Here is a 12,584-nt window from a genome sequence, read left to right on the forward strand (position 1 = left end):
CGTTGCAGAGGTGAGGCAGTGGTAGGTCACACTGCTCACAAGAGATGGTCACTCAGCTAATTAAAGAAGGTGGCTCTGTGCCACTTCAGGCACACACAGCTTGTCTGTGGCTATGAACTCACTTGAACACTTAGACCCCAGCCCTGGTCTCACTACATTTGAAGTTACAAATAGTAACTCCGTACTTGTCAATGGAATCACGTTTGCATATAATGAGAATCTGCCTTTGACCAAACTGCAATACACAACTACAATAATTTTCTTTTAAATACACAAAACCCAGATTATTTATACTTCGAAGCTAGCTACAGCTATCACCATTTAAGCTTCATTTCAACAGCACCCGTATTTCTCACAGAAAGGACTTTTCAAATGACTTTTCAAATCATTTTTTTTCAACACATAACCGTTTCTTACAAGTCTGGGGGCACTGCATTTCCAGAACATCTCTATGTTTTGCTGCTTTAAGGTCACAACAACTCAAGTTTGTCCAACCTCAGGAAAAATGTTAATATAGGATGAATAAGCCCCTTAGGAATTTATATCTGTCTACCCAAAATAAGCTGCAAGTCATGTGAGCCTGATTGGTTCTTCTTGCCTCAATCGGGAAATATTTGCTTCGAGTTTCTCAGAAAGACTAACAGAAGCAGAACTGACAGCTTACTGCTGTTAAAGAGACAGGCCATAAAGCGCCAGCAATGGCCACCACTGTGCTAGATTAGTAAGTATCATTGTGAACTTCACTCTAAGCCTTATTAATGGCTTTGGTGGGGATTTCCCACAAAGGTGGCCAGGCTCTGAAGTGTAATTAGGGACTCTGAAGATGCTGAGAGTCTGCACTATCCCACCAACAAAAGCCCAGTTGCTTCCTGTCTCAGCAGCCTGGAGAACAGCCATAGAAGCAGGGGCCATCCCGGCAGAGATATTTCTATCACACTTTCAGAAATAATAATTCATGATGTCTGGGGTGCTCCATACGAATGCCCTGATACTGCACAGTGCCCTCCAAAATGTTCCCAACTTCAGCAGCCCAGTGGCTGAGGAAGCATGTCAAAACCTCTGCAGCCGCACATTGAGGAGCCCTTTGGAGACCACAGTAGAGGCGCAGAGGAGCATGCAGACACTCGGCACTGGCCATAGAATCAGCTAGATTGTGTGTGCAGACATATCCAGGAGACTTGGTCCTGAGCAGCATACGATTCACAGATCCCATCCCTCTGAGTCTAAGAAGACACAGGAACACAAACATCCCCTGCCTAATAAAATAAAAATTAAGCAAGCAGCATAGGATGGGATAAACTAGCTGCTCAGATAGGTACAGTGGAATGAGAGGAAATAAACAGCAAAAGCAATGGGTTAGAGGGTCAGATTCAGGGTCTGAGAACAGTTATGATTTCTTCTGTCCTGGTGTTGTGCCTTCTTTGGTTGGCTGCTTTTTTGGTGTTGGGTTTTTTTTTTCAGATAACCTTTAAATTGAAGAATTTGCAATTCTGAGGCTTCCTGTGGACACTGAAACAACTCCACAACAGGGCAAAACAATAAGGCTCCCAGCACAAGGGAACAGGCAGATCTCAAGGCCAGGAAGATGAGCTCCCTTGATGTGCTTATAAGCACAAGAAGGCCACCCCAATGTCATCAATTAGTCAGATGCATTTTTGCCATTTCAGACACTAAGGGAGATCAGACTCAGATAAAAATCATCTGGCTTCAGACAACTGCCAAAAAAAAAGCAGCCTTGGCAAATGCTGAACTCTCTGCTATTTGCAAACTGGCAGATACTCCAGGTTTCTGCTAACTCATTTAATTACCTTTTTTTTAAAAAAAAATATAAGGTCTTGGCCTATTTTTACCATTTTTTTAGCCAAGAAACCTCCTAGATGCTATTCCCTTCTCTGGGAGAGCCTGGTGACCAGGTCTGACACAGGAACTAGAGTCATTCTTTTGCTGCTTTTCTCCAAAAACCTACTCCGTGTTCATATTCCCAAAGTGTAGGCAGCTCCAGAGCATGGAGATACAGGGCATAAGATCAGCCATGAGCTGAGATCTACTGGCCTTGCAACTCCTCAAACAACTGACGGTCTCAACAATGAATGATTCACAGCTGTCCTCACCGTCGCCTACTCTCTGTCTTCAGCGGAATGAAATCTTGCCTCAGCAAAAAAAGAAAAGCAACTGCATTTCTACCTCCTCTTTCAATATTTTTAATTTTTTATTTCATTTCTGTTGGGAAGTAGAGGTTTTAAGAATAGGCTTAAAAACAAGGTTTAAAAAAGAGCGTGCAAATACATTTGCATATCGTGATCAACTGCTGAAGTACTCTCATGGCTTTTTCTTTTTTTTTTTTCCCACATAGGAAACATACTGAAAAAAAAGTTTTTAAAATTTAAATCAGTGAAATTTCTCTGAGGTATTTCATATTTTCCCATTAGGGGAAAAAGCCCAAATAATAATAATAAAAAAGCCCAACTATGAAACAAAGCATGAATGTTGCTGTTACTTGGAAAAATGCAGCATCTCTTTGGAAACAGTAAACCGGACCTCCTCAACAAAAGGATGGGAACACAGAACCCAGGGTCAAAGATGCTTAAATCAAGCCAAGCCAATTCAACCCAATCCAACCCTCCTAAGATCTGAACCCTCATGCTGTTGCTTAATTCTCTCTACTGAACGTCTTGCAACAGGAGGCCCAAAGGAGAAACACCTGCATCCAAGTCTGTATTAGCCCTCTAGCCTCGCTGCACAACCAGCAAAGAAAAAGGCAATGGATCCTTTGCCAAGGCAGGTGTCCAAGACAGGTACAAGCCTTCCAGAGGTGCTCCCCCAGGTGCACGTAGAGGGCCCAGCTGGCAGGTGAGCAGTTTGGGAGGGCAATGCCGAGCTGCACGCTGAGCAGGGACCTTCCCACCGCTACAGTGGGACAGGCTGGGGAGCCTGTTGCAGAGCAGGTGGTTCCACAGGAGGTTTGAGAGGGGCTCAGGAGAGCCTGTAATTCACTCAGAGTGGACTGCTGTTCCCTGCGTATCAGCCTGTTTAAACAAAAACAGGCAAGCAGGAAAAAGAGGTTTAGAATAGGAACAAGAGGGAAGGAAAAACAGACTCAGTACTCTACCATTTCCTAGACGAGTGAAAAACAATTCTCCAGCAGTCCTGACAGACACTCAGTCAGAAATAGGCTTCTAAAGGAAGGTTTCCCACCTCCCAAAAGACAAAAAAACCTGTTTTTTGTTAGTCTGGAAAACAAAGCCACTGAGCATTGCTTTAAGAACCAACTATATCCTCATTCAGAAGAGGGGAAGTTACATCTTAAACATCAATGGGATCGTGCACGCTACAGCTGCTTTGCAGGTGATGATCACACCTCTGCATGTTGTGACTTCACATTGGCAAAGCTTCCCAACATGTTCCAGGGTCTTTAAGTTGAGGGCACTTATTTAGCTCCACAGTTAAAACAGTAAATGGGCAGATATTCACTAGAGTGAAGGCTTCCCCCTGCCCCCCACCCCCCCAAATTATGCTCTAAACATTGCTACTGAATATTCAAGGACTCCATTTAAGAAAGGAGACTCTAAAATACATAACCGAACACTCACACAAGAACATTCAAAGTGGTATAGGAAATGTTGTTATATTGCCATAATTAGTCATAATCATGAATTCCCATATTCATCATCTTTCTTGGTATTTATACCACCACAGCACCTCAGTCACCAACATGTACCAGGGCTCCAGTTCTAGGCACTTTACAAACACACACCAAAATGACTGTCTGTGCCCAGTTTACAGTTCACATCATAAGCTTCTTCACTTACAAGCTTTATTCACTTAGCACAGCACCTCAACCCAGGCATTTCTGACTTCTTGTCCCTACAGTACGATGCCAGCTGTTACTTGGTCTGATGTTCAATGGCTGTGTCTCCTTGCGGTAAGATGTGATTCTTCAACCTGGTGCAGGAGGTTATTTTTAAATGATTTGGGTACGTAGCTCTCCACTAACATAGCAAAAAGGTTACTATGCAGTTGTAATTGTGCTTGTGAGCAATACACTGTTGGCGTAGCCTTTCTTCATAGGTCTATTTGTAATTTTTTCTGCATTTATATCTACAGTACATACACTTCAATGAGGAGCCTATCGTTAGTACAAGTATTTGAACAAGTGAAAAATTACCTGATGGCTAGTTTTAAGTGCAGGAAATAAAATATTTGAACCCCTGAGAACAGGGGTTCAAATCCAAACATTCTGAAGTTTATCTTTTTTTCTCTTATGAGAACCAGTAACGCCTGGGAACGTCAGATGAAACCTGCCTTTGCATTTCTGGCCTCTTAGGGTTTCCTGCCCACAGAAACAAAAGATACTTTATCAGAAGCTGCTAAATTACTCAAGCCCTAAAAAGTAATCCTGTAAAGCCATCCACTGCTGAGCAGTCCCTAAATAATTTCTGAAATACCTCATCTGTTTCTTATTTAGATTGTATACAGTGCCCAGTTTAGTATTTGGCTCCATTATACAGATGAGAAGTGAAAGCAAATATATGTTGATAGACAAAACACATCAAGCCCAGTTGAATCTGGTGATTTGATCTGCTATTTATTTAAAGCAAAAGTAGTTCCCCCACTTGCTTGTTACTGTCTGTATTATTTTCACACTAAAAGTATTTACACTTTTTTCTTAATTTGCACTATTTAATTACAATTATGAAAAAAACCAGGGGATCATAAGGCAAATAACTTCATTAAAAGCCTTAGATACTGCAGTATGGTATGGCAAGTTTTCTAGTGCCATGTAATAGTCTAGGATATAACTTCTCCTGCTAAAATGTTCTCCACTGCAATGGAGGAGGCGGTGAATCAGCTGCACAGCCTGTCTCGTTTCCACCGAGCGATGTATTTCCTGTACCTTTTCACCATTAGCATATCTGCAAATCCACACCTGTGAGTGATACCAGTGAAGCTATTGTGCAGTTTGGATAGAGGCTCTTTCTCATAAGGAGGCATTCCCGTGATTTCTACAGCCTGATTATTTAACAATGTGGCAGAAAGTCTATGTGCTGCAAAGCCTGCTTAACACCCAGGGATCAGACTATCCAGGGGTTGCCCTGCATGCAGGATAGACCTTACCCAGGTACCTTCCCACCACAGCAAGGCTACGGGGCATCAGAGGGCTTTGCTCTACAAAGTCTCCTGAAGGACCCTGCCTCTGTGAAACAGGCCACCCAGCTTTTCTCCTGGGTACTTATTCCCAAAACAGCAGGGACATTTAATATTTCAGTGTTATCACTGTAGGTGTTTGTTCAGTATTTCTGGTGACATAATACACACACAGAAAACAGCCCTTTCAGAAGGCTAATTTTTTCGATGGAGCCCTCTCACGGAGCAAGGAGCTCTGTAGATCTCACCAGCACACAGTGAGCAGCTTCCCCCTAGCAAAGCTATCCCATTGTCAGTGCAGATAGTTGTTGGAAGACCATCTGGTTAATTTTTCCTTCAGTTACAGTTGTAGTGATACTAACCTAAAACAAAGAAAAACAAAACCAACCAACCAAACAAAAAAAACACCAAAAAAACCCACCAACAACAAAATACCCACCAAAAAAACCCCAACACACACACACAAAAAAAAAAAAAATAAAAAACACCCATTAAAAAAAGGGTAGGCTGATCACTTTTTTCTTAATGAGATTATTTTTTTCTTTCATTTGTTGTAGTATTTGGCGTGGTCACTTCTATTCAAATATAAGACAAATAACAACAACCTGTTGCATTCACGTGTCAACCTATCTGTATGAAGGCAGGAGCGTTAGCTCTGTTTTCCTTGGCATCCTGATGCTCCCATAACCAGAGATAAGGTAAGCAGCCCATGAGAAGTCTAGTGCGTAGCTGGAATGTAAAGGCAGCGCAGAAGTGAATTACAGCTGACCACATTACTCATTTTGCCAGTCATTCAGACTAACAGGAACATTTTTAGAACATCTCCCAGAAAACAGCAGGGTCACAACAGTCACCCACACAGAGAGAGATGTGGTTTGGAACAGTTTTAGGCAGAGGTATGAGTGGTGCACAGCGGTACTGTCCCTTTGAATGATCTCTCCTCCACAGCCCCAGCCCTTTGCACTGCCAGATGTATTGTGCAGTGCACCGTTCAGAAGTGTGGAGCATTAAGAGATATCTCCTGCTAATGTATAGGTTTGACATTTTCAGATTTATTCAGACACATTACCCATAAAAAAGCTCTAACACAATCAAAGGACATTATCAGAATTGTCTATTCCCAGGACGTTTGGCACTCCATAACTCAGATGCATTTAACTCCTCAATAACTTTTGTACATTTGGATAATTTGCTGCAGTAATGTACAACCTTGCCTAGAGGATTCAACCCTTAAGAAATTTAATAAATTAAATAGAAACCTCTATAGCCCACATTTACTAGTCATCATCTCATTTAAAAGACCATCCCAGAGTGTCAGCACCACATGATCTCACTGCACTTTCTGCAAGGCAGAGATGCTCAGCCAGGCCTTTATGCAAGGTTTCACTTTATCGGAGGTGGAAGTGATGGATCATCCTATTATCTCCCATCATTTCCAGGCCACTCCAGCCAGAGGTAACAGAGACCACTTTAGGGTCACAGCTCATGGTAAAATGTGCTTTCCAACATCTCCACGCTGGTCAGAGCAGGAGGCCATAGGCAGATAGGCAAAGAAATTAAATACCTGCTCACCTGTACACAGAATTCAGGGTCACAAGGGATGAACAGAACTAGGAAGGGGAAAAAAAAAACTGTCAGTGCTACATCCACTGTGAATACAGGACTTGCAAGACATTTTCCTTAGCATCCCTCTCAATTCCTAAGCCAGCAGCAGGGCATCAGTCCAATCTCTGCCTGTGCAGACAGACTTCACTTTCAGATGAGCCTCACCTGCTGATCTCTGGCATGGGGCACTACACGGTAGGGCACCCCATCTTTCTGAACAGTGCTTCATAGCCACTCCTTTAAACAAAAAACTGAGTTCTGCAAAGATGACAGGGACCACATGAGCTGAGGGACATGGCATATGGAAAATTCAGTGAGTCCTGGTACCCGCAAGGGCCCAAAGTGCACCAAAATATCCATCAAAGTGCATCACCCACCAAAAGTCTTCCCATGCCTATCAAAATCCAGCTTGCTCCTTCTCAGTTCAAGTTCTGGCCTTCTGAGAAAACAAACAAATAAATAAAAAAATAGAAATCCTCAGCATGAATCCCTCTAAGGCTGACATCTGCTCATGGGTGTCAGGGCTGCCCCGAGCCAGGCTGCAGATGCCCATCTTTGCAGCTCCTCAGCAGCTTCTGTCCTTAGAAGGATCACGGTGTCCCTGACATCTTGCACAGCAATGCTAAGCTCCTTCTGAATTTCAGTCAATCAGCCTAAAGGTTTTAGTCTAAAAAAGAACATAACCCTGTAGCAAGCCACAAATTCAAGTCTTATCAGTGCTTTAATTATACTGAGTTATTTGACTTGTTTGTACCTCTACCAGTGTGAGATAATTACACTAATGGGAAAGCAGCATTCATGGTTGGAAACACTTACCATCAACAGGAGCAGAATCTATACAGTCAAAATCCACCCAGAGAATGCTATTTTATTTCAGTTCTCCTCCATTACACACTTCTGCAAGAAAACTGTAATACAGACAGTATGGGACCTGCCTCTCTGAGACTCCTAGCCCAGTGCTGAGCCAAGCTGTTCCCATCATCTCTGGGGACAAGATTCCTCCCACCAGTGCCAGACTGGGTGGTGAGCTATGCAGGACCATCATTGCTGGCCAAGGTGTCATGCAGAGCCCTTGGCATCTGCTCCACCTTTTGCAGAAAGCCAACAACTGCAGCAGGGCCACGCTGCTGCCAGGAACTGAGTACTGATGTCAACAACTGGCAAAAAGTTCACATCATCTCTGCAGAACCATAACGATGTTATAAACTCCACCCTATGACAGCAAAACCAGCGGAAAGAGCACCTGCATATCCAGTGACTGGGCGAAATGGATGCCATTCCACACCTCTAACTCCTACCTCAGACAACTCACACTTTTTTAAAAAATATGAGGCTAGAAAAATTAGACAGCCATATTTGTTTCATGAACCACTTGCTCATTTATTATGAAGTAGATATGAGAGGTTGTTATAAAAGCATCCTTTAAGATGCTTTTGTAACACTATTAAGCTTCTGAAGAGCTCTGCCAAAGCTGTCAGCACCCATTGATCACCAAGGCACCTCCTTTCTTAGTATTCCCTCAAGCGTTCAGCTCTATTCTAACGGTGATATTTATTTTGAAGATGTAAGGGATGATGCTTTTAGAGTCATCAGGCACACCAATAATTCATTTACCAGTATACTTCATACATGCTGCACCTTAGCTCAGCCCAGAAAGACCTGGATTTTTGTCTTCCTTAGGTATTAAAGATTATATAGGTAAACAGCATCAAAGCTAAGAGTAGAAATCACTGAGCAGGGGGCCATCTGTTGTAAGGTATTTTCAGAATATCAGAGGAGGTAAAATACTCCTTTGTCATAAATTCTGGTCAGTTTTCTTACAGCAAAACCTCACAGTTCTGTCCAGCAGCTCCTTACAGGAGAAGAATCCCAATCCGTCTCACATACCAGTCAGATGATGTTTCTCAAGATAGGCTGAATACTCAGTGTCTGCTACATGATCTCATGCAATACAACAAATCAGGGTAAGAAATTCAGAATAAAACCATATCAATAGAAAGGTACCTAAGCAGAATATAATTAACCAGACTAGAATTTAGCAAAAGTACTCATATTACCATATTAGTATCAGGGTTTAAATAAAAGCTTGGTTAATACTGCCAAAGGATATCATAAAAGCTGTAATAACTACCCGCTCTGGGTCTCAGGTTCTGATGTTGATGTCGGTGATGAAGCAGCAGCTCTGCCCACAGTGCTTACTACCACCACGTCAGGGCCTTCACTGCTTCCCCTGAGCCCCAAATTCTGTCGAGTCTGCAGCCAGCACCAGCTCAGCATCAATTCCTCAAGACTGACCCATGAGCTCCCTCACCCTCCAGCCTTCCTCAGAGCTTCGCTTTTCACTCAGAGCCTGCAGCCAGGACGATACCAGGTCTCTGCAAGAAGACTAACTCATTTTCCTGCTGGGTATCACACACTAAACTAAAACAATTGTGTCATTCAGGCAGAGGTAATGCGCATCAATTACTATGACAGACAATGAGAGATTGACCTAATATGTGATTAATACAATACCTATTCATTTCTAAAAAGCGGTAGTTTCGATTCATTGCTCCTGCAGTGTATTCCATTTTCAAATATAATTCATTCCACAGTTTTAAGTGCAAAACCTAAAGCCATTGAAAAATCAAAACTGAAAAACTTATGTTTGATTCTATAGCAACAAGCTGTTCTCTTCATAGTAAACATCTCAGGAGAAAATTACTTCCTTTTTTTTTTGTGAGACTTCAGTGCAGAGAATTGCTCTTCGACTTGAATTTTGCATGACAAGTTTCAGATCCATTTGAATTTATAAGGCCAAACAAACAACTCTTGAAAACAATGATTTAAAGTTTAAACACCAGCCTTATGAAATAGATGATGTGGTTAGATTAGTTCTCCAGAAGTCTGTAGGACACAATACATTCAGTTTATAATACCTTAACAGTCAGGCATGTGGACAAATATCCACATTTCTGGAAGGTGAACCAATTGGTTGGTTCTTACTGTCTCAAAAACACTGGGAGTTTAGTTTCTTATTACTTGAAACTCTAATTTTGTATTTGTGGTAAAACACCAATAATTGTAACAACTAATTGGTAACAATAAACTTCTCAGCAGGTGCATGACTTATTCAGTAGCTGCCTCCAATTTTCCATCACATCCTCCTCTCTACACACCAGCTCCCTAGAGGGAAGCTTCCCACCGTGCCCAGGAGTGACAGTGCCCTGCGCCTAGTCACTACACACTGCATGGCAGCAGATCACATCACATTTCTGCAGAAAAATAAAATTAAATTAAAAATTAAAACTATTGCTTAACATTTTAAAATTGAAATCCAGGTAACTTCTTGTTATTAAAAATATTAGACATTAAATAATACACACGTGCTCAGTGCTCTCAGAGTCTGCCATACAAGCATTGCAGACGTGAACAGAGACCCTGTGAGATGCCAGCACAGTGCTAAAATTTCTGCCCTACAGAAATTCTCTGCATTAGCTAATTCAAGAGGCTTTTCTCTTTCAGCGCCTGCAGCAGAAGAGTATCCTTACTCCTTATGGTAAAAAACATGCCATACGCAAAATGCTGCAAGTTTATTTGCTACTAGCCAGTTGCTGCTTGAAGTATGAGATTTAAATGCCATTTCTTCTAAAGAAGCACAAAAAGCAAAGTGTTGCTCAAGGGGCAAAAAGGAACTTCCCATGAATCAGAGTTTCCCTTGAGCTTTCAGTGCTACACACAGGAGGAGGAAACGGGAGAAAGCCCCTGAGCCAGTCAGCATCACCAAATGATGGCATCAGACATCCAGCATCACCGAGCACAGCTGCCTTTACAGTGGTCTGAATATTATTCACTTTTCCTCTCTAAAAAGTGAAGTGCCCTTTGTAAAAAGAATGTAGGTACTGTATAATTTAGGGAAGACAAGCCTGATTCTGGTGTTTGCTTGTTAGAGGCAGCTAGAACAAAGAAAAGAAGATGCTACAGCAGAAATTTGAGAAGATATCCAAAGCGCTGACTTACAAATCCTTAGGTTCAAAATGGGAATTACACCGACCAACACCACGCAGCAAATGGGAGACCAGCAATGGGAAGGAGACACCATTCACATCCTGGCCCGTAGACTAGGTCAACACGATCTTCGTTTCTTTTGTGGCTAGAAGTATCAATTAGCCCAAAGTAAATTAGCGCAGCATTAACAAAGTTGTAGATTCACGGCATGTTAGCTGTTCATTGCAAGAGCTGTCCTGAGCCCTGAGAGCACCTGTCCAAGCAGTTGTCACAGATAACAGGCACCACCGCACACCCACACCCTGCTTTACCTGCACTCTGCTCTCAGAGCTTAGCACGCTGTCTGCAGCAATCCCGTTAAGAGGAGGTATACTTTGTGTTTCAACAGACCGCATTCATAATTCATGCTCTTGGCAAAGCAAGTGAGTTTTTGGAATCAATACAAAAATGTCAGCTGAGCTCAATAACCTATAAAGTGTAAATCTCAGCCTTTTACTCCTGGGGATGACACTTACTTTTTAAAATATTCTTGTTAACAGGTGTATTTGATTATATAAGCATTGCACATATTGCACTTTATGAGGTTTATCCACTGGTTCTGTGGACTTACTTTCACATTTATTTGGGTAAATAAAACTGAAATCTAGGCAAGATCACAAGACAGGTTCTGATGAACAATTGTCATTCTTATCAAATGTAAATTGAACAGAGAGAGCTTGACACAAGAAACTCATTGCAATTAATTACTATGATCATTGTTATTTTAAAATGAATTTTGACAAGATCCATTATTGGTAAGCACCATTAATTTGTTCTATTCTCCTAACTGTTTTTATGGGACACTGAAATTACATATGTCATAAAAAATGCTCATTTTAAGGTATTATTAAAACTTAATACAATGGCAGCAAAATTATCCATACCATATAATGTGTTCATTGTTATGAAAAACTGGTAAATTGCTAAATACATAATAGGCTTAGTGAGAAGGAAAGAAAATCTGTATTGCATAGGAATAAATCTACTTTACAACATTGTTTCTTATTACAGTACTTCCCTAAAAAGCAGAAATGAGGGGTACAATAAATTACGCATTTTTGCAGGTACACAGAAGTTAATGTCATATTGGAAAAGTCTATTTTGCATTAATATTTTCTCTAGATGTTTCATAAAGAGACAATGACCTTGTGATGAGGCAGTAACAATGTATCTGTGGGGATATCTGGACTATTTTCATGTATCTTCCTTAGAATAAACCAGACTGGGAATTCTAGTTGCAGACAATGAATCAGCCCTGGATTAGTTGCCCACCAGCGGGAATGCCAGCTATGCACGTCTTGTTTGTACATCTCTGGTCCTTATGGGTCCCTTCCAACTCAAAATATTCTACGATTCTACACGGAGTGCAAATGAACACACTTGCACCACTCCAGCAGCAGCCTCTTTGTTGCAATGGAAACCTGAGGATCAGGCACAGTACAACCACCTCCCTAAATTAAGGGAATGCAATTGCCTGCTGACAAAGTATTCAGAGGTGAACAATTCTACTAAATACGAGCACTGCCAGGGGAATGCTTTTCCCAGCTTTCAAGGAACAGGCATATTCAAGAACTACTACAGAACTAGCACAGTATACCAGCTGCCACAGAGCAGACTATGTCCAAACTCATAACATCAGTCTCTCAGTACTGGTTTACTCTCTTGAAAATTATCCCTTTTATCTGCATTTAATCAGGTCTTCTGCAAGGCTGCCACATCAAGACAGGAATGATCCAAAAGGTCCCTTCAAAGAACTACCTTGCCTTCACAAACAAGACGTTGGACTAATAAATTTTCCCACCTTTTGT

Source organism: Falco biarmicus, chromosome 14 (genome assembly GCF_023638135.1).
Source record: "Falco biarmicus isolate bFalBia1 chromosome 14, bFalBia1.pri, whole genome shotgun sequence".
Lineage (NCBI taxonomy): Eukaryota > Metazoa > Chordata > Aves > Falconiformes > Falconidae > Falco > Falco biarmicus.